The sequence below is a fragment of the Lithobates pipiens genome, unplaced genomic scaffold (genome assembly GCF_037356315.1).
Source record: "Lithobates pipiens isolate NorthernLeopardFrog02 unplaced genomic scaffold, aLitPip1_a1.2 Scaffold_41, whole genome shotgun sequence".
Lineage (NCBI taxonomy): Eukaryota > Metazoa > Chordata > Amphibia > Anura > Ranidae > Lithobates > Lithobates pipiens.
The window spans coordinates 2610703-2634696 of NW_027507861.1; positions in this window are offsets into that span (position 1 = coordinate 2610703).

Consider the following 23994-nt stretch of genomic DNA (forward strand, 5'->3'; position numbering starts at 1 on the left):
CTCCGACTCTAATTATAGCGGTGGGGAAGGTGATGTCGATGATGACGTGTCTAGTGATGTCACGTGGGTGCCCACAAGAGAGGAAGAGGAGGGGAGTTCAGAGGGAGATATGGACCAGCAGATAGGTAGGAGAAGCAGGCGGAACTTACATTTCAAAGGAGGGAAAACCAGACTGCTAATGTATCAGGAGCAAGGAATCAACCATGTACGGTCACATCTGGCGCTCCCAGGACACCGGCACATGGCTCCGCAGTGTGGGCTTTTTTTAACTTGTCCGCTGCTGACAATAGTGTTGCCATCTGCAATCTTTGCAGTCAACGCATAAGTTGCGGTAAGCCCAACACTCACCTATTGATGACCGCCTTAAGAAAGCACATGAGCAGCCATCACCGAGCCCAGTGGGAGCAACAGAACACACAAAGCCAAACTCCAGACTCTCACCGTCCAGCCTTGTCTTCTACTTCTCCTCTCTCCTCACAATTGTCCTCCACTCCACCTTTCATCATGCCATCCTTACATTTTTCTGGAAAAAGGCAGGCTTCCGTGGGCCAAATGTTCGAGCGCAAAAAAATGATGACACCGGATAACCCTCTTGCCCAACGGTTGACGGCTGGCTTGTCAGAACCGATAGCCTGCCAACTACTACCATATAAACTGGTGGACTTGGAGGCCTTTAAAAAATTTGTTGCCATAGGAACACCACAATGGAAGGCCCCAGGAAGGAAGCATTTCTCAGAGAAGGGCATCCCAGAGCTATATGGCCATGTTCAGTGGCAAGTGAATGTATCTCTGGCACAGTGTCGGTGCCAAGATACATCTGACCACAGACACGTGGTCTAGAAAACACGGGCAGGGAAGGTATATCACTTTTACTGCCCACTGGGTGAACCTTCTGATGGCCGTCAAGCATGTAACCCATGGCATCCATGTAGATTTGGTTTTACCGCCACGGATTGCATGCATGCCTGTCTTTTCTTCTCCTCCTCTTACTCCATCCCCCTCCCACTCCTCCTCGGCTGACTCCTCCTTTTCCGCTGCTAGCGGCACTTCTGCTGCGCTGCCCAAGCTCCCCAGAACCTATTCGACATGCCAGGTGAGATGTTGCCATGCTGTGCTGCGTCTGTTGTGCCTGGAAGCCAAGAGCCACACTGGCCCGGCACTCCTTTCAGCTTTGCGTTCACAGGCAGATCAGTGGCTAACACCGCTCAATTTGACAGTTGGTAAAGTGGTGTGTGACAACTGTGCCAATCTGCTTAGCGCTTTGAAACAGGGCAAAATTATACACGTGCCATGCATGGCGCACGTCTTAAACTTGGCCGTGCAGCGATTCGTTGTCAAATACCTTGGGGTCCAGGACATCTTGCGGCAGGCAAGGAAAATCTGTGCCCATTTCAGAAGATCTTACACGGCCATGGCTCGTCTTGCTGACATTCAGTGGCGACACCATCTGCCGGTCAGACGTCTTATTTGTGATTGCCCGACACGATGGAACTCAACCTTCTATATGCTTGATAGGCTGCTCCAGCAGAAATGTGCAGTTAACGACTACCGGTGTGAACTCTGCGGCAGAACAGGTTCTGGGGAGCTTGACTTTTTTTCACCGTGCCAGTGGCTGCTCATGCGTGATGCATGCAGACTTCTGCGGCCATTTGATGAGATCACCAAACTGGTCAGTCGCAGCCATGGCGCCATCAGTGACATGGTTCCTTATGCCTTCTTTATGGAGCGTGCATTGCGTCGTGTCATTGATCAAGCTGTTGAGGAGCAGGAGCGGGAAGATGAGGAAGTCGCAATGCTGGATGAATTCCCAGGGCGGCTACTCTATATGAGACAAGTCAACAACAGGAGTCTGCAGAGGAGTCAGAGGAGGATGGTGCCGGGGCGGATGAGGAGGAGCAAGAAGAGTATGCTTTAAACCTTTCTGGGATCCCTGTTGTGCGTGGATGGGGAGAGGAGAACGAGGAGGACGACATTATCCTGGATAATGAGCAGGAGCCAGGCCAGCACACCAGTTCCAGTTTAGTGCAAATGGGGGCCTTCATGCTCCAGTGTTTTAATAGGGACCCCCGTATAAAAAGCATAAAGGTCAAGGACCATTACTGGGTGGCAACATACTTAGACCCCCGGTACAAACACAAAATGGCGGAAATGTTACCACCATCACAGAGGGCTGTCAGAATGGAGCACTTATAGGCCTTGCTTCGAGAAATGCTGCATCCTGCTTTTGCGTGCGCTGGCAGAGGAGGAATTCCCACTCCCAGAGAAGGAGTTGCGGGTACCAATCCAACAGCGCCTGCAAGAAGAGGGCGGTTTGAAGATGTGTTGGTGACTTATGATATGAGGTCATTCTTTCAGCCGACCCATCAACAGGTGTCATCCGGATCCAGCATCAGGGAACGCCTAGGCCGTCAGGTGTCCGACTACATCGGGTTAACGGCCGATGTGGACGCTCTGGGAAGTGATGAACTCCTGGATTTTTTTTATAAATGATTTATTTAATTGATCACATGGACATTTTTTCTACCTTTGGCTCACTTCCTTGTACAAATAAAAACGCACTGTATTATATGCCCGTACCCTCCTGTTTGAAGAGGTTGAGCGGTGTCATATTTTTGGGTCCCGCAGCGAGTTGCTGGTGTCAGTGTTGTTGTCAGTGCTCTCTATCTCGGTGCTGTTGTGATGTCAGTGCTCTCTCTATCATGGTGCTGTTGTGGTGTCAGTGCTCTCTATCACATTGCTGGTGTCAGTGCTCTCTATCTCGGTGCTGGTGTCAGTGCTCTCTATCACGGTGCTGGTGTCAGTGCTCTCTATCTTGGTGCTGGTGTCAGTGCTCTCTATTAGTGATGGACGAACTTTCGACGGGACGTTTCGCGAACGCGGACCGCGAACGCGGCCGATAGTTCGCGAAACGGAACGTTCACGGCGGGCCCCATTGACTTCAATGGGAGGCGAACTTCGCAAACCTACAGGTCAAATTTGCAGCCACAAAATAATTATTAGCTGTGCAAACATAGTCCCACCACATGGCCAATGACATAACACATGTATGAGGTGAATCTGGGATCGACAACTACAAGCATTCTTTTTGTATATGGGAAATTGTTGTGACAATTCAGGACTGTGGAGCGCATGAAGGCAATGGAGGAGAGGGAAGGTCAGGGACCAGGGTAGGCAAAGAGGAGGGTGCAGGAGATGATCACCAGCAGCGTGACATACAGCAATGACACCTGCACCGTGATAGAGTCATCTGACACCAGCACCGTGATAGAGAGCACTGACATCAGCAGCGTGACATACAGCAATGACACCTGCACCGTGATTGAGTGATCTGACAACAGCACCGTGATAGAGAGCATTGACATCAGCAGCATGACATAAAGCACTCACACCAGCACTGTGATATACAGCACTGACAGCAGCACCGTGATAGAGAGCACTGACATCAGCAACATGACATAAAGCACTCACACCAGCACCGTGATATACAGCACTGACAGCAGCACCGTGACAGAGAGCACTGACATCAGCAGCGTGACATAAAGCACTCACACCAGAACCGTGATATACAGCACTGACAGCAGCACCGTGACAGAGAGCACTGACATCAGCAGCGTAACATAAAGCACTCACACCAGCACCGTGATATACAGCACTGACAGCAGCACCGTGACAGAGAGCACTGACATCAGCAGCGTGACATAAAGCACTCACACCAGCACCGTGATATACAGCACTGACAGCAGCACCGTGACAGAGAGCACTGACATCAGCACCATGATATACAGCACTGACACCTACACCGTAAGCAGCCCCAGGAGGAAGTCAGCATAGCACAAGGATGGTGGGAGCCCCTCATAATGAGCATAGCACAGGGATGGTGGAAGCCCCTCATAATGAGCATAGCACAGGAATGGTGGGAGCCCCTCATAATAAGCAGCCCCAGGAGTAAGTCAGCACAGCACAGGGATGGTGTGATCCCCTCATAATGAGCATAGCACAGGGATGGTGGGAGCACCTCAAAATATGCACAGAAGAGGTACAGCCTTAGGAGGATGTCAGCACAGCACAGGGATGGTGGGAGCCCCTCATAATAAGCAGCCCCAGTAGAAATATGACACCGCTCAACCTCTTCAAACAGGAGGGTACGGGCATATAGTAAGGTGTGCTTTTTTTGGACAAGGAAGTGAGCCAAATGAAAAAAGAAAGTCTCTGTGCTCTATTAAAAAAATTGTTTCTAGACATATACATGGTCTACTGGTCACATGTGTTGAATTCCTCTGAGATCCATGCCTCATTCATTTTTAGAAATGTGAGGTAGTTAACACTCGTGAGCTAGGCGAGTACGCTTATCGGTCGCAATCCCCCCTGCTGTACTGAACGTCCTTTCGGACAGGACACTGGATGAGGGGCAAGCCAACAGTTCGATTGCAAATTGGGCAAGCTCTGGCCAGAGGTCAAGCCTGCCCACCCAGTAGTCCAGGGGTTCATCACTCCTCAGAGCGTCCACATCGGCCGTTAACCCGATGTAGTCGAACACCTGATGGTCTAGGCCTTCCCTGATGCTGGATCTGAATGACACCTGTCGATAGGTTGGCTGAAAGAATGACCTCATATCCGAACTTACCAACACATCTTCAAACCGGCCTCTTCTTGCAGGCACTGTTGGATTGGTACCCGCAACTCTTTCTCTGGGAGTGGGAAATGCTCCTCTGCCAGCGCACGCAAAAACAGAATGCAGCATTTCTCGAAGCAAGGCCTGGAAGTGCTGCATTCTGACAGCCCTCTGTGACGGCGGTAACATTTCCGCCATTTTGTGTTTGTACCGGGGGGTCTAAGTACGTTGCCACCCAGTACTGGTCCATGACCCTTATGCTTTTTATACGGGGGTCCCTATTAAAACACTGGAGCATGAAGGCCCCCATTTGCACTAAAGTGGAAGCGGTGTGGTGGCCTGGCTCCTGCTCATCATCCAGGATAATGTCGTCCTCTTCATTCTCCTCGCCCCATCCACGCACAACAGGGATCCCAGAAAGGTTTAAAGCATGCTCTTCTTGCTCCTCTTCATCCTCCCCGGCACCATCCTCCTCTGACTCCTCTTCAGACTCCTGTTGTTGACTTGTCTCAGATAGAGTAGCCCCCCTGGGAATTCATCCAGCATTGCGACTTCCTCATCTTCCCGCTCCTGCTCCTCCACAGCTTGATCAATGACACGACGCAATGCACGCTCCATAAAGAAGGCATAAGGTACCATGTCACTGATGGCACCATGGCTGCGACTGACCAGTTTGGTGATCTCCTCAAATGGGCGCAGAAGTCTGCATGCGTCGCGCATGAGCAGCCACTGGCGCAGTGAAAAAAAACACAGCTCCCCAGAACCGGTTCTGCCGCAGAGTACATACAGGTAGACGTTAACTGCACGTTTCTGCTGGAGCAGCTTATCAAGCATATAGAAGGTTGAGTTCCATCACGTCGGGCAATCGCAAATAAGATGTCTGACCGGCAGATTGTGTCGCCACTGAATGTCAAGATCTTCTGAAATGGGCCGAGATTTTCCTTGTCTGCCGCAAGATGTCCTGGACCCCAGGGTATTTGACAAGGAATAGCTGCACGACCAAGTTTAAGACATGTGCCATGCATGGCACGTGCGTGATTTTGCCCTGTTTCAATGCGCTAAGCAGATTGGCACAGTTGTCACACACCACTTTACCAACTGTCAAATTGAGCGGTGTTAGCCACTGATCTGCCTGTGAACGCAAAGCTGAAAGGAGTGCCGGCCCTGTGTGGGCTTCCAGGCACAACAGACGCAGCAGGGCATGGCAACGTCTCACCTGGTATGTCGAATAGGTTCTGGGGAGCTTGGGCGGTGCAGCGGAAGAGACGCTAGCAGCGGAAAAGGAGGAGTCAGCTGAGGAGGAGAGGGAGGAGGATGGAGGAGGAGGAGGAGGAGAAGAAGAGTCAGGTCTGCATGCAATCAGTGGCGGTAAAATCAAATCTACACGGGTGCCACGGGTTACATGCTTGACGGCCGTCAGAAGGTTCACCCAGTGGGCAGTAAAAGTGATATACCTTCCCTGCCAGTGTTTGTTAGACCACGTGTCTGTGGTCAGATGTATCTTGGCACCGACACTGTGTGCCAAAGATACATTCACTTGCCGCTGAACATGGCCATATAGCTCTGGGATGCCCTTCTCTGAGAAATACTTCCTTTCTGGGACCTTCCATTGTGGTGTTCCAATGGCCACAAATTTGCAAAAGGCCTCCGAATCCACCAGTTTATATGGCAGTAGTTGGCGGGCTATGTGTTCTGACAAGCCAGCTGTCAACCGTTGGGCAAGAGGGTTATCCGGCGTCATCATTTTTTTACGCTCGAACATTAGGCCCACGGAAGCCTGCCTTTTTGCAGAAAAACGTGAGCTTGGCGTGATGGAAGGTGGAGTGGAGGACAATTGTGAGGAAAGAGGAGAAGGAGAAGTAGAAGACGAGGCTGGACGGTGAGAGCCTGGAGTGTGGCTTTGTGTGTTCCATTGCTCCCACTGGTCTCGATGATGGCAGCTCATGTGCCTTCTTAAGGCGGTCATCTCTAGGTGAGTGTTGGGCTTACCGCGACTAATGTGTTGACTGCAAAGATTACAGATGGCAACGTTATTGTCAGCAGCGGACACGTTAAAAAAAGCCCACACTGCGGAGCCATGTGCCGGTGTCCTGGGAGCGCCAGATGTGACCGTACATGGTCGATGACTCGCTCCTGATACATTTGCAGTCTGCTTTGTCCCTCCTGTGCAATGTAAGTTATTCCTGCTTCTCCTCCCTATCTGCTGGTCCATATCTCCCTCTGAACTCCCCTCCTCTTCCTCTCTTGTGGGCACCCACGTGACATCACTAAACACGTCATCAACGTCACCTTCCCCACCGCTATAAGTAGAGATCTCGGAGTAGGCAGCAACACCGGGGACCAACCTCCTCGTTGGGCTGATCTGGGTACGGTCATCAGACTGCTGAGTAGCGGTTGTTGCTACCTCCTCTTCCTGATCAAATACCAAGAGTGGCTGCACATCAGAAATGTCTTCTTGATATGGATCGGAAAATAATTCCTGTGACTCAAGCGGAAGGTATGTGGTGGTGGTGGTGGTGTTGTTGGTGGTAGTGTCTTTGGGGGTGCACATAGCAGAGAGTGAAGAAGAGGGTGCAGAACAAGAGGATGAGGAGGATGCAAAGATTGCAGATGGCAACACTATTGTCAGCAGCGGACACGTTAAAAAAAGCCCACACTGCGGAGCCATGTGCCGGTGTCCTGGGAGCGCCAGATGTGACCGTACATGGTTGATTCCTTGCTCCTGATACATTAGCAGTCTGGTTTGTCCCTCCTTTGAAATGTTTCGCCTGCTTCTCCTACCTATCTGCTGGTCCATGTCTCCCTCTGAACTCCCCTCCTCTTCCTCTCTTGTGGGCACCCACGTGACATCACTAGACACGTCATCATCGACATCACCTTCCCCACCGCAATAATTAGAGTCGGAGTAGGCAGTGCATCGGAAATGTCTTGTGATGGATCGGAAAATAATTCCTGTAACTCAAGCGGAGGGTATATGGTGGTGGTGGTGTTGGTGGTAGTATCTTTGGGGGTGCACATAGCAGAGAGTTAAGAAGAGGGTGCAGATCGAGAGGATGAAGAGTGTGCAGAAGAGTAAGGCTGAGTGAGCCATTCAACCAAGTCTGGTGCGTCCTTTAAAGTAATTGAACGCACCTTCTGAAACTTCCCACTTTGACTCAAGCCTGTTGCTCCTGCCCTACCCCTACCACCCCTGCGGAAGGGCCTGCCTCTTCCTCTGCCTGTCATTTTTTAAATGACCCTGTGACAAAACTCTCAGTCCCTATAACGATGAAGGACTGCTGCAGTATAGGGCAGCGGTCAGCAGTAGTGCACCTCAACCCTATGTATTGTGGACCGATACCAGTCCTTATAGAATTGCAGACTGTACCTCACTCAACCCTATGTACTATAGTACCCTATACCTTACCAGTCCTTATAAGGACCTTTGTGGACCAAGTAGGTTGTGTGTGAGTGATTAGCAGACTGTACGTCAGTCCCTATACCGATGAAGGACTGCTGCAGTATAGGGCAGCAGTCAGCAGTAGTGGACCTATACCAGTCCTTATAGAATAGCAGACTGTACCTCACTCAACCCGATGTACTATAGCACCCTACACCAGGTTATTACCAGTCCTTATAAGGAACTTTGTGGAACAATTAGGTTGTGTGTGAGTGATTAGCAGACTGTACGTCAGTCCCTATACCGATGAAGGACTGCTGCAGTATAGGGCAGCGGTCAGCAGTAGTGCACCTCAACCCTATGTATTGTGGACCTATATCAGTCCTTATAGAATAGCAGACTGTACCTCACTCAACCCTATGTATTATAGCACCCTACACCAGGTTATTACCAGTCCTTATAAGGACCTTTGTGGAACAATTAGGTTGTGTGTGACTGATTAGCAGACTGCAGCAGAAGGGCAGCAGTCAAGTATGATATTCTTTCTATATTTGGAAGAAAGAATATTATACGTGTAAAAGCCTATTACCATACCACTGATACCAGTCCTGAAAAGGACCTTTGTGGAACTAATAGTAACAGCTACTGATTAAACTGACCCTCACTGCCTCACACACTGCTTCCTGCCTTTCCCTATATAAACTGACAAAACAGAGGCTACTGGAACAATAACTGGAATAGCACTTTTGTGGACCTGATAGTAACAGCTAATGATGATGACTAAACTGACTGTCCCTACAGCAGACACACCGTCCTGTCCCTTTCTCTAAACTGAGAAAAGACACTCAGGCTGCTGCAACAATCAGTAGCACAGCAAACCTATATACACCTAACACCTATACCAGTCCTGAAAAGAACTTTTGTGTACCAAATAGCTAGCGATTTGGGTCACTGCAATCTCTCCCTGCTCCACACAGCAACCTCTCCCTATAGTGACAGAAGAAAGAATGTAAAATGGCTGCTGGATCGGGTGTATTTATAAGTTAGGGGGAATGTCCAAGTGTCCATATGCTGTAATGTCTCAATTGGCTGTCCTGTACCCCATGATGGATGTGTCATCAGGTCAAAGTTCTTTTACACAGTAAAAACACGTCCGAACGGCGGAAATAGTCCGCCGATCGGGCGGACCGCGAACAGCCGAAATTTGCAGCGAAACGACCGCCGGGCGAACCGTTCCGCCATCACTACTCTCTATCTCTGTGCTGGTGTCAGTGCTCTCTATCTCAGTGCTGGTGTTAGTGCTCTCTGTCTCGGTGCTGGCGTGGTCTCAGTGCTCTCTTTCATGGTACTGGTGTCAGTGCTCTCACGGTGCTGTTGTCAGTTCTCTCTATCAAGGTGCTTTTGTCAGTGCTCTCTATCTCGGTGCTGGTGTCAGTGCTCTCTATCAAGGTTCTGGTGTCAGTGCTCTCTATCTAGGTGCTGGTGTCAGTGCTCAGTCTCTATCACGGTGCTGGTATCAGTGCTCAGTCTCTATCACAGTGCTGGTGTCAGTGAGGGAGATAGCAGCAAAGAAGCCAATCAGCAGACAGTGCCAGAACCTTGGTTGAGGATCAGCACTGGACTGGCACCTCTGGACCACCGAAGTGGAGCCCTGCATAGGTGGGGGTAAGTGCCGGGCAGAGGGAGGGGCTCAAGCACAGATTGGCACACTGGGACACTGGCACAGGACTGCGCTGCCCTGACTGTGGCACTCATCATCTCCTGTACCCCCTTCATAGCCTGGCCTGACCTTGCCTCTCCCCCATGGCCTTCATGCGCTCCTGAATTGTCAATATTTCACAGATAAAAAAAGAATGCTTGTCGTTGTCGATCCCAGATTCACTTAATACTTTGTTATGTCAGTGTCCATGTTGTGGGACTATGTGTGCACAGCTAGTAAGTATTTTCTGGCTGAAAATATGACCTGGAGGTTTTAAAGTTTGCCTGCCATTAAAGTGAATGGGGTCCGCCATTTGGGTACGTTTGCGGATTGCGTTCGCGAAATGTCCCGCCGGAGGTTTGTCCATCACTAGTCCTGGACAACGTGTTGCTGAGGCTTCGGTCAGAAGGAGCGGTAAAGAAAGGTGGCTGTCTGACCGATGCGTTCAGACAATTTTTTAGTCCACAGCCCCAAGGTATGATCGGTTCCAGCGTCTGATTTACATGGTGCAGGAATACCTAGGGGCAAGGTCAGACTTGGACACCTTTCCCACCAAAAATCTTCTGGCTTACTGGGTCTTGAGGATGGATCACTGGCCAGAGCTTGCACAGTATGCAATTGAGCTACTGGCCTGTCCTGCATCCAGCGTTCTTTTAGAACGCATCTTCAGTGCTGCTGGTGGCTTTGTAACCGATCACAGGGTGCGCCTGTCCACCGACTCAGTTGATCGACTGACCTTCATAAAGATGAATCAGTCTTGGATCACCACCAGCTACCAAGCATCTGAAGCTGATGTAACCGAATCATTTTTTTTTAAATATCACATCCCATCAATACTGCCTATGCTGATGCTGAGTGACTGTCCTGTTATGTTGACTGTCTATCCTCTTCCTCATCTGCTGATATCTTGGAAGAACATTTTTGGTTCTGGGTGGCCCAATTTTTCAACCCCTGTTTAACAGGGGCATGTAATTACAATTTTTGATGCAATGCTTTACAGCAGGGCTCATTCCTGCACTCCAAATAGAGTATACGGGAGAGGTTGTAGTGTTGTGGCACCAGCACCAGTGCCTAAGGCCCAATTTTTCAGCCCGTTTCACAGAGGCATGTAATTACAATTCTTGATATAATATTTCACAGCAGGGCCCATTCCTGTGCCCACGAGAGTAACTGTGAGGACTTATAGTGTTGTGGCACCAGAACCACCCCCACAACCACCAAAGGCCCAATTTTTCCACCACTATTCAACAATGGCATGTAATTATAATTCTTGATATAATTGTTCACAGCAGGGCACTCCAGTCACTTTGAGGGCTTACAATGTTGTAGCATCACCAACACCTTAGGCCCCCATTTCTGCAGAGCATATAGGGCAGGCCCCTACTTTCAAATATCCAACTTACATACATCTCCTACTTGCAAACGGAAGGAGACAACAGGAAGTGAGATGAAAAAAGACGGCAAAAAAAAATTATACAGGGTTGATAACCCTTCCCTATATTTTCCTAAAAGCTTATCGTGCCCCCAGGCACGATATTTATTTCAATAATTTTTATTGAAGATTTTCATCAGAACAAAATAGATGAACATTCTTTATAACAAGCAAGTAAAATCCACCTTTGCATATACAAAGCCATTCTAGACTAACAATGATCTAGACAATATCTTAACAGAGGCGACCTGTAAAACGATCAGCCATGGTGTTGCTATATCATCGGTAATATCATGGACCCATACCATTCAGTGAATTCCCATCCGTGGAGAATGTCCAGTCAAGGCGTACGAGCCCGAAGCCCCCTGACGCCCCAAACGGGATCAAGCTGCAGACCAGGAGTCGGGCTTGCCCACCAAAACCAGGGCACCCCCAATCCATCCCATCAGAGTTCCAAAATTTAGGATGCCGCTAGAAATTTGTGTGACTAATTAGTCCATAACATAGCTACTGTCTGTCTTAGGACCCCATTCGGGGTGCAACATAGTACACCAAGAGAGGTGATGAAGGAGGAAAAAGAGAAAACGTGTGAAATAGTAGAAGAAAGAACAAAGCATGTAAATTGCTATTTAAGTGCTACCTGCCCCAGAGGCCAGGGTTCCAGGCTGCACCCCTGGAATAAGAGAAATATTACACTTTGTCGCCCAAGGTTCCCAGATCAACCGGAATCTCTCTGTTTTGTCTTTCCATTTGGCCACTACTTGTTCTTGTACCATAATCCAAGTTACCTTAGTTCTAAACATCTTAAAGGAAACCGTGTGTTTCTTCCAGGCCTTAGCTATCGTAACTTTGGCTCCAAGAAAAATAAAAAACACCAGTTGCTGTAAATGTTTGGGTAGAGTCGGGATACTGTGATTTAGTAAGGCTGTACTGGGATGTGGTGCTATGGTGGTCCCTGTAATGGAGCTAACCGTGCAAAACACTTTCCGCCAAAAAGTGCGAATGCGTGGGCAAGACCACCAGACATGAGACATGTCCCCTTCCAGACCACAACCTCTGAAGCACACTGGCGAAGAGCCCGGATAGATTTTGGCCAGCCTGGAAGGAACATAGTACCATCTAAACAAAACTTTGATACCCGCCTCGATGAGCGAAACATTCAGGATACCTTTGTGAGCTCTCATCGCGGCCCCAAACCATTGTTTCGACTCCCAGGTGTGGCCCAAGTCAGCTTCCCATGCCTGAGCATAAGGGGGCTTGTTGTCCATCTGCATAAGAGCTGTGTAGATCAATGAGATGCCCCCCCTCTGGTCCGTAGCCTGAGCACACCATTGTTCATATTGTGTTATAAAAGGGGGAAGTGGCTTAGAGGTCCAGATGGAATTTAAAAAGTGTGAGAGTTGCGTAAATCTGTATATTTCCGAATCAGGCATATCTAGTTTCTTCCTGCAGTGTGTTAAAGATAGAGGGCCTGTAGGGGAAAAGAAATGTCCAATTCTGTATAACCCCTTATCCGTCCACCATTTAAAGGCTTCTATATCTTCCCCCGGGGGAAAATCCTCATTATGGAAAATGTGTGTTAGTGGTCTCAATGGGGAGATCAGCGAGTCCCGTTTAAAAAGGTTAGAGCTCAGCGCCATGGAGTGTGAAAGGGTGGGAGCTAGAATCGCAGGTTTACGTTTAGGGTTGCAACCCATCAGGAAATCTATTGTGTCGTGAGGAATAGACTGTCGTTCCATCAACAACTAGTCCGGTTTTACAGCACCGGAAAAAGCCATTGATATCTGGGCCAATTGCGCCGCTTGATAATAACCCCACAAGTTGGGAAGACCCAACCCCCCTTGAGATTTTCAGACGGTAAAGTGTGTCTGAGGAGCATCTATAACCTTTCTTCCCCCAAACAAACCTCACGATGTCCGATTGTAATTTGTTCAGAAATGTTTTGGGGACTGGAATTGGGAGGTAACAGGTACAATAGACGCGGTAGAAGTGTCATTTTCACCGCATTATTCCTACCCAGCCAGGAAATTCCACAACCAGACCAACGAGCCAAATCCGTTCTACATTTTTTCGCCATGTTAGGATAGTTAGCTTGGAATAGTGTGTGCATGTCTGAAGTGAGATTGATCCCTAAGTATAGAAGCTGGGAGTGCGCCCAGGAGAAGGTAAAATTGTTTGACAGTTGTGAGAGCATGTCTGTGGAGATCGTGACGTTCAGAGCTAAAGATTTTTCCATATTGACCCGAAGACCCGAGATCCTACTAAAGTCCAATAAAGTCCGGTTAATTATGGGCATGGAGGTCAAGGGTGAGGTAACAAAAAGGAGGAGGTTGTCCACATAAAGAGCACATTTGTGTTCACAAGACCCGCACATGACCCCCCTAATATCGGGGTTGGAGCGTAAGGCAATGGCCAAAGTTTCTATGGCTATGGCAAAGAGAAGCGGTGACAGTGGGCATCCCTGTCTTGTCCCCCTCCCGATACTAAATGTGTTAGAATACCTACCCATCAGACGCACCTGAGCCGTAGGATGCGAATAGAGTGCCGATATAAGATTAAGAAAGTACTGGCCGCACCCCCATCTCCCTAGAATATCAGTTAGGTATGTCCAATCAATGGAATCAAAGGCCTTATGCAGGTCGATGGACAACAGAAACCCTTGTTGCGGAGTACCCCCGTCCCATTGTGTCTTTAGGAGTGATATAATATCTACTGCGCGCCTAATCTGGTCTGGTCCCTGTCTCCCGGGGATGAACCCCACCTGATCTTTGTGTATGTATCTAGGGATAAAGCTTGAAAGCCTGTTCGCCAAAATTTTTGTCATTATCTTAATGTCATTATTGATAAGCGATATAGGCCGATAATTGCCCACCTCGCTGCCATCTTTTCCGGGTTTCCGAATCACTGAAATAAATGCCGAGTTCATATCCGGGTGCAAGGAGGCTCCATCCCTGAGAGAATTGAACATTTTCACTAGATAAGGGGCCAGACCAGGGCCAAACTTCTTATAATACCCATTGGAGAATCCGTCCGGACCCGGAGCAGAGCCCACGGTAAGAGATTTAATAGTGTCAAGGACTTCAGCGAGAGTGAACGGATCCTCCAACAGATCCCTGTGTGCCTTTGATATCTTGGGCAATGGGAGAGCATTCAGGAGCGTCTCGCGGACACTTGTAGGGGGAACAGGTCCTTGTTTATATAAGTCTGAGTAAAACCGCAAAAAAGTTTCCATTACTGTAGAAGGATTCTGAGAAAGGTCCCCTGAATGCACCCTGATTTTAGGAAAGGACTGTGAGCGTGGCTTGGGGGTCAGTTTTACCGCTAGTCGTGAGCCTATCCTGTCTTTCTGGGCATAAAATCTGGCCCCCGTCCAAATAAGATGCTGAGCAGCCGCTGTAGTCAAGGACATGTTCAGTCGGGCCTTGGCCGCGTCTAGTTTGGCCAGGGAGTCTGCCGTGGGGTGCTGTTTATGTGCCTTAGCTAGGGAACGGAACTCTTTCGTGAATTTGAGAGTGTCGGCCTGATGTTGTGCCTTGAGATTAGAGGACAACTGTATCAATTTGCCTCTTATTACAGTTTTATGTGCAGCCCACAGAGTAACCGGTGATATTTCCCCTGTATCATTCAGCTCAAAATATTCTCTTATAGAAGCCTCTAAAGCTGCGCTATGTGCAGGATCGCTCAGAATGGATTCCCGGAGACGCCAGCATGGGCGACTCCCGGATCCCGTAGGTCTCCTGGACACTACAACCACCATGGAGTGATCTGATAAGGACGAGTCGAGAATCCTCACATGTTCTAGCAAAGGGATCGCCTGGGGTTTCGTAAAAATGTGATCTATTCTGGCATAAGTGTGGTGTGGAGCCGAAAAGTGTGTGTAATCCTTTGCCCGTGGGTTCATCTCTCGCCAAGTGTCAATCAGACCTTCGGAGTGGATCATGTGGGCAATGTTAACGCTCTGTTTCGACGGACGTTTGGGTTTGGACCTACCAGATAACAATTTATCAAGAGAAAAATCAAATGCTACATTCGAGTCTCCTTCTATAAACACCGTGCCCTTAAGGCGGTTCTGCAGCTTCCCCAGCATGGATGCAAAGAAGGCGCTTTGGCCCTTGTTGGGCGCGTAATAGGAAACAAAAGTGTAGCATTCCCCATCTATGTGTCCAGATACCAGTACATATCGACCCTGAGGGTCCGTAAAAGTCTCAGGTTGCGACAAGTTAATATGTTTGGAGAAACACACTGCTACCCCTCTAGTTTTGTTCTCTGCGGAAGCTAGAAAAAATTGAGGATAGTGCTGGTGTAAATATGTGGGTTTGAAAGTAGAAGGGAAGTGTGTTTCCTGAAATAAGAGAATGTCCGCGTGTACGAAACGATAATGCTCCAAAAGCTTCCTACGTTTGAGTGGGGAGTTAAGGCCTTGAGTGTTGTGTGAAAGAATTTTAAGGGTGGGCGCTTTAGCGGGTGTATCAGTCATGGACCAGAGGAGGGCGAACTACACAATTGATCAGAGACTCACCGCTCCCATGAAGAGGGCCATACTGTCTGCGATTCATGAACCACCAATAAGTGCCACAAAAGTCCTGGAGTGCAGGCTGGATGTCAAATCTGGAGTGTAGATACCTGCAAAATACATGTAAAGAGAGAAGAAGGAAAGAGATGAACAAGAAGAAGGATGAAGAATCATAAGGAAAAAGGAGAGCAGCATGAGAGTAACCCTGTCGCATGACCAATATGTGGTCAAATAAATTCCTACAGGGGACCCCAGTCCCCATCAACCCCCCTAAGTGGTCGGAACCCCCCCAACCAACCCTCAATTGCAAAGAGTCGGGGGAACCCTAGATAAGGGTACCCCGAATGTGGCTCAGAAGCGCCGAAAGTGCCTCTGAACCAGGGGGAGCGCACTGAAACCACCACTGCCCCGCCACCTTTAACTATATAAACTATTGGGCCGGCAAGAGGCCCATATTTAACTGCTAACAGAGCGCCCATAATGAACTGAAACAGGGTAACTGTAATTCTATACCTATATCAAAAGGTATGCCCCTGGTAACTCGGTCCAGGCCCACCACCCCCTCTCCCCCCCCCAACATAGGCATGGTGGTGTAATGACCTATCCCTTATCGAATCTCTACCTAGGACCCGTATTAAATAGTACAACAAGATAAAAATAAAAATGAACTAAAACAGGTCCCCTGGAGCATCCCTTGTAGACGCTGAGAGAAGACCCAATGTTATCACCAACAGGGTAGTCACATGTCTGGCCTTTCCGCTGTGAAAATAGTCTGCTTCACTGACTGCACAAGTTATGAGAAACATAGATCGATACCTCGATCCGGAAATAAAAGAGGCTATCCCGGATCTAGTGCAGAGAACAGACCTTTTTTGTAAAAGAAAAAGAAAAAATGTATAAAAAGGGGAAAATTCGTGTGGCAAATATGGAAATAATGAACATAGAAACAGTCCGAAACCCCCCCTCAGCAGGGAGAACAATGGACCAAACTGGCCAGTCGCATTATGTCCAGACTTGAGCTGAGCCAGACGAAAACTACAAAAAGAAAAAAAAGGGGTAATAAGGGCCCAACTGTACATCTCAAGACGTGGGAAGACCTCCCTCACGTTTCCCTCTATAAAAAAAAAAAAAAAAAGAGGGGGTGAGGGGAGCTCCTAAAGACCCCTGTATCCCAGAGCATGTGGCACAATCAGGGGATCCACAAAAAATAGAAGTTCATCCCCATAAGAGGAAACAAAAGCTGTCTCATGGTGGTAAATTTTCCTTTGAACGTTTGGAGCTTTGTGTCAACCAGATCTGTTGTAGCGGACTCGCTGGGGATGGTCTCTTGACGCAGGGGTCCCCCTGTTGGATTGTTCCGTTGTGGGTTCCAATTGTATCAGACCAATTCGAGTCAAAAGTTTTTCGCCTTCCTGGAACGAGGAGAAACCAAAGCTTATGTTCTTGTACGAAAAATTCAGCCGCAAAGGAAACGACCATCTGTATGCGATTTCCTTGTCCAATAATACTTGTAGCAAGGGTTTGAGCGATCGTCTCCTCTGTATAGTGTATGGGGAGAGGTCCTGGATCTTGTGACCCTGAAACGAGAGGTTCTCCGTATATCTGGACTTATGCATGACCTCTTCCTTCACCGAGTAATAAAGGGGTTTGACTATAATGTCCCTGGGTAAACCGTCAGTACGGGGAGCCTGGAGAGCCCTATGAGCTCTATCCAATTCCAAATGGCGATCCGGAATGTCTGGGATCAAATTCTTAATGAGAGATCTCATCACCTTATGTACCTCTTTTTCAGTTTCAGGGATCCCCTGTACCCTGAAATTGTATCTTCTCGATCTGTTTTCGAGGTCATCGATTTTTGCAAACGCAGTCTCCAGTTGGTCCTGAACCTCCTCCAATCTGGCTGAATTTTGGTTGATCCGGGATACTGCTTGGTCAGTTTTCTGTTCCACAGTGTCCAGTCTCTGACCTATCTGCTGTAGATCTGCCTGTAGAGAGGTAGTGATCTGGTTTGCCTGCACAGTAAGGCTTTTGGACAGCATGTGTGAGAAAGCATTCATCGTGGAAGGAAAATCTGTGGGGGGAGGGAAATCGTCTTGTGCCTCACTGACTGCAAGCAGCAGGCCTGTATGTGGATCCCTCATAGGGGTGGAGGGATATCCTGCGCTCAATCCACCCAGCAGAGACTCAGTGGAAGAGGGAGAGTTAGCTGTCTGTAAGGGGGCACAGTCTGTACCTTGGAAAGGCAAACGCTCTTGGTCCTGATCCGCAATGGAGGTGTCCTGTGGCGCTGTGACTGGGAGGCCTCATGACGCCGCCGCCATCTTGGCATAGCTGACTGGGCCGTTTTCGGCCTTCATGCGGCCGGATAAATCCTTCCTGGCGTTCGGGGTCGCCATCTGCGGGATCCCGGAGTATTCCCCCGTTCGAATCCGTCTACCTGCCGTGCGTTAGGGCGCTCTGTGTGCCGCGGTGGTCGTTACAGGGCTGTGGTGGAGCGGAGCTCTAGAAGCCGGCGGCCATCTTGGGGAACTCCGCGCCTGCGCTCTCAGGCACGATATTTAAAGGAATATTTAACTTTTTTTCACTAATCGTCATTAAAATCAGTGCTCCCGAAAAAACTGCCATTTGTAAAAACATTTTAGGCATTGACCCATGTCCCCTGGGGCAGGAGCCAGGTCCCCAAACCCTTTTTAGGACAATATCTTGCATATTAGCCATTAAAATTAGCACTTTTTATTTTGAACGTTCGAGTCCCATAGACTTCAATGTGGTTCTAAAGTTCGCACAAATTTCCGGTCCATTCGAAAGTTCTGTTGTGAACCGAACCAGGGGATGTTCGGCTCATCCCTACTGGTGGACATGTCACAGATTAGGTGGTTCTTGGGCAGGTTCAATTCCTTTTGGAGCTCAGCCAGCCGAGCACAGGCATTATATTACCGACAGAAATTCACACAGACTTTCCTGGCCTGCCTCAAGACATCCTATAACCTGGGTACCTGCCCAAGAACTGCTGCACCACCAAATTAAGGACGTGAGCCACACAGGGCACATGGGTCAGTTGTCCCTGTCGGAGGGTGGAGAGGAGGTTGGTGGCTTAAGCTGGCGTGGCATCAACCACCTCTCAGCCTGCCCCTGCAGAGCTGACAGAATATCTGCCCCAGCGTGGCTCATGTCCCCCCAAGCACACCAGCGCAAGCACGGCATGGCATCTTTTTGCATTTGTATTTGCTTAGTCCCTTGAAAGCCTACGGAGCACTGCTGGTTCCGAGGACAAATCAGCACAGGAAGAGGCCATGGACGAAGAAGAAGAGGAGGGGGTGGAAGAGAGAGGTGTGTCACAATCACCAGTAGTAGCATTTTGGAGGCGTGGTGGCGGGATAACCTCCACCACTACTGCACTAAAGGATACAGGATGAAGAACACCAGCAATTGGGGTAGCTTTAGGTGCACACTGTGCAGATTATACAATACACCAAGTGTAATTACTGTAGCTACCTACGGTATAGGATCAGCAGAACACCAGCAATTGGGGTAGCTTTAGGTGTACACTGTGCAGATGACACAGTGCACTGACTGTAATTACTGCAGCTGCCTGTGGTATAGAACCAGAACAACACCAGCAATTGTGGTAGCTTCAGGTGTACACTGTGCAGGGGGCACAATACACAGACTGTAATTGCAATAGCATCAAAGGAAATTAAGACACTGTCTCTCTGGCTACCTCTCTCTATGAGCCGCAACACAGAACGCAAGGCCATCGTGCAGACGGCCTTATATAGCGTGGGGCGTGTACTAAACCCCTTGAGCCATAATTGGCCACAGGTAATTTGCTGCTATAGTAACCGCCTCTGCATTGCCCAAGCGCGGTTCATGTTCATTATGCCTCGATCTGCCTCACAACCTCTTCTCCCGCTGACCACAGTGTATTCTGATGTTACTCAACAGCTGGTCTGTCCGCACAGTGACACTATTGAAAAGGTACTTTATGGCACTTTCAGTATGTCATTTTATTAACCCTTACTTTTGGCTATATATTCTTTTTCTGATTTGTGCTCATGCATTTTAAATATTTAACTGTTTTGGCAGGATTTGTGACGTCATATCATTCCGGGGTGGGAGGAGCTTGTTTTTTTCAACTTTTTGCCTTTTTTTCCTTTTTCTGATTGGTTGATAGCTTTTTAAATAGTTTTCACTGTCACCCCACATATATCACATGCCTGACGAAGGGGTCCTGCGTGATCATGCAATAAACTACCCGTTTGGATCCTATTTGTGTCGTTCCATGGTGTACTGGCAAATATCTTCACTGTGACTTGAACCAGTATCCAGCTGGTTGTTGCTACAGCACCCAAATCTGAGAGTACATTCAGGAACGTGTGCGATGGGAATATGAAGTACTACTGGTGGCTCTCTGCCCCCCTGCAGTTCTCACCTCCCGATTATGGCCATGTGCCCTGGTGGCTATTTGCCCCCGCAGCTCTCAACTCCCGATCCAGCCATGTGCCATGTTCCCTGGTGGCTCTATGCCTGCCCCCCGCAGTTCTCACTTCCTGATCCAGCCATTTACTATGAGCCCTGGTGGCTCTCTGCCCCCCATGCAGCTTTCATTTCCTGATCCAGCCATGTGCCATGAGCCCTGGTGGCTCTGCTCTCCACAGTTCTCACCCCCCAATCTAGCCATGTGCCATATGCCCTGTGGCTCTCTGCCCTCCACAGCTCTCACCCCCCAAATATAGCCATGTGCCATATGCCCTGGTGGCTCTCTGTCCTCCACAGCTCACCCCCAATCCAGCCATGTGCCCTGGTGGTTCTCTGCCCCTTGCAGTTCTCACCCCTGATGTGCCATGATGGTTCTCTGCCCTATGTAGCTCTCACCTGTGCTCTCATCAGTGATGTGCTCTGGTGGCTCTCTGCCCCCAACAGCTCACACCCCCCAATCTAACCATTTGCCATGTGCCCTAGTGGCTCTCTGCCCCCTCATCTCTTACCCCTTGGTCCAGCCATGTGCTCTGGTGACTATCTGTCCCTCGCAGCTCTCACCCCCTGATCCAGCCATGTGATCTGGTGGCTCTCTGCCCTTCACAGCTCTCACCTCCCAATCCAGCCATGTGCCCTGGTGGCTCTCTACCTTCCATAGTTCTCCCCTATTAATTCAGCCATGTGCCCTGGTGGCTCTCAGCCCCCCCAACTCTTACCCCGTGGTCCAGCCATGTGCCCTGGTGACTATCTGTCCCTCGCAGCTCTCACCCCCTGATCCAGCCATGTGCCTCTTTGCCCATCACAGTTCTCACCTCCTGATCAAGTCATGTGCCCTGGTGGCTCTCTACCTTCCATAGTTATCCCCTCTTAATCCAGCCATGTGCCCTGGTGGCTCTCTGCCCCCCCCCAGCTCTTACCCCTTGGTCCAGCCATGTGCCCTGGTGACTATCTGTCCCTCACAGCTCTCACCCCCTGATCCAGCCATGTGGCTCTTTGCCCATCACAGTTCTCACCTCCCAATCCAGCCATGTGCCCTGGTGGCTCTCTGCCCCTCACAGCTCTCACCTCCCAATCCAGCCATGGTGGTTCTCTGCCCTCCACAGCTCTCATCTCCCGATTCAATCATATCATCCATGTGCTCTGGCGGATTTAATCTCCTGGTCCAGTAATCAGACATGTGCTCCAGCAGCTCTCCACCTCCTCCCCCACCCCCCGAACTCTGCATTACCACAGCTATAGAAGTCTTAGAACAACTTATAGTTGTGATGATGCACAGTGTGTGTGTGTGTGTGTGTGGGGGGGGGGGGGGTGGCAGAGAGCAGCTGAATTGGGAGTAGTACAGTAAGAGCTCGCCCACCAATCCAGCCACATGGTCAGCATTGCCATAATCATCATCTAAATGCTCTCCTTCAGCTCCCACTCTCCGCACTCCTCCCTGATCTGCCCCCTGACTGGATAGGAGTCAGAATTACAGAGGAACCATGGGGTATTAATGCCAGCTGACAATACTGACTGTCAGTGAGCATTAAGAACAGACTAGGCTTGGTGCCTGAGGAAGATGGACGCTCGCTTCTAAGCTCTCTCTCCCAGAGGTCCAGCTATCTATCTATCGGGTATCTATCTCACCGAAAAACATGGGGAGCACACCGCAAAACCCTTCTGGTTTACCCTCCCATTCGTCCAGGAGCCAAGACGCCCTTATAAACCAACACATACCGGAGATATTCCGTGCGCGGCCTAGAGGAACGGCGTCTGACTCGCACGCAACACCGCGCGACGATTCACCTCATGGCAGAGGGCCTAACAGATCCAGAAGCCGGAGCCCACAATCTCAACCCACGGATCCACCGTCGTCTCCATCGCTCAGTCTTGCAGATTTGAAAGCTATGACGGCGGATATCAAAGGAGCACTCGCGGCTGCGGTCTCCGAATTATGCGCGGACTTTCAGTCAATGATACTGAGGGTGGAAGACATAGAAGACACACAGGCCCGCCATGACACTACTCTTTGCCGCTTGCAACAAGTCTCGGAATCCCATGCGGTCCACTTCAGGGACATTAACCGTCACCTGGAAGACCTCGACAACCGTGGAAGAAGACACAACGTCCGAGTACGAGGTCTTCCAGAGTCCGTGGAACCTACACAGCTAGCCCGCGCTGTCACGGCCATTTTTAATGGCCTCTTGGAGAGGCCCCCTGATACGCCTATTGTCCTAGAACGCATTCATCGAGCCCTACGACCCAGAGGAAGGGATGCTGATCCCCCTAGGGATGTCATATGCTGCATAGCAGATTATATCCTTAAGGAAGAAATTATGCGGAGGGCGAGAAATGGAGGGCGGATGCTTCATCAAGGCGCTGAAATTAAACTTTTCCAAGATCTGTCGGCCATTACTCTACAGAGAAGACGAGAGCTAAAACCGATCCTAGATCTTTTGAGAGCCCGCGCTATTCCGTACAGATGGAAATTCCCGCTTTGTCTCTCAGTCAACTATAACGGTCACTCGGTTAATCTCAGAGTGCCTGAAGATCTTGATCATTTTTGTAGTACTCTCAATTTGCCCCACGTCGAAGTGCCTGATTGGTACAGTGATTTTCGTCTCCCCGTGTTACGGAGAGCTGACTCGATGGAAGGCATTGCAGAAGCAGGCAACTTTAACATCGGCAGACGCAGGAGGAGCCATCCCCCTGCTTCATCACCGAGAGCTCAAGGCAACGTGCGCAATCTCAGCCCTACAGCCTCACCGGACCACCGAAAGCCTAGGAGATCGTAAAGTCTCTTCTTCCTGGAAATCCGTCTCGTTGACACGTTACACCACGAATCTTGTTCTTTGTTTTCCCGGTTAACTGAGTTAAGTGCGGTCCCACAAGAAACCTGGAACCTATACTGTCATGAAGAGTTCTACTTCTTTTTTCATTCGTCAACCACTATAGACGTACGAGAAATTTTGCGGTTTACTGACCTAGAATGTACCTCGGATACACTCGTATGGAGTCTTTTACCACGAATGTTCTCCTGCATCCAGTGGCGTAACTAGAACCTTTAGGGCCCCGATGCAAGAAACCATGAAGGGCCCCCCTGAAACCCAGCCAGGGCCCTTCTCTCCGAGTCCGGCGGTGGAACTCCAGGGTGTGGTCACAGGTATGACCTTTGTAAGCCCTGTAGTTCCACCACTGGTATCAGTAGTTTTTATTTATTTATTTTTTTACTTTTTTAGGTGCCCCATTGGGGGACTGTCCCTAGGCAGGATTGGGTCCCCGTCCCCAGACGAGATGAGGTCCTTTTCTCCAGGGCAGATGAAGTTACTGCCCCCAGGTGAGAAGGGGTCCTTGTCCCCAGGGGAGGTGGGGGTCCCTGTCCCCAGGGGGATATGAAGGGGGTATGTAATAGTGTGTGCTAGCTGCCTATGCTGCTGCTGGCCATATGTAGAGGGGGCTGCATGGGCCCCCTGCATCACAGGGTCCAGTTGCGGTCGCGACTGCTGCACCCCCTATAGTTACGCCCCTGCCTGCATCCTCACCGCACCACCTACAGACCCTAATACACTGTATTGGATTTCGTACGTCAAACCTGTAGGTAAGCTGTCTGGCTGGACTATATCTATACCCACGATGCGATCCTTAAGAGTTGGAGAACTTACACTTGGACTCTCCTGCTTTAATTTTTTCCTTTTTCTTTTTCCATTTTTGATGGTACAATGCTAACTTACTTTTCCTTTTCTAATGACTGGTATACTGTTTTTCTGCTTTCTCTCAAGTTTTCTTGGTTCTCTATATATCTGATAAACCAGATGCATGCTGAGTGTATCCATTCAGTTTGACATGCTTTATAGCTTTTCGTTTAATGTTGTTTGCTTAATAACCTTATTGTTTGATTTAT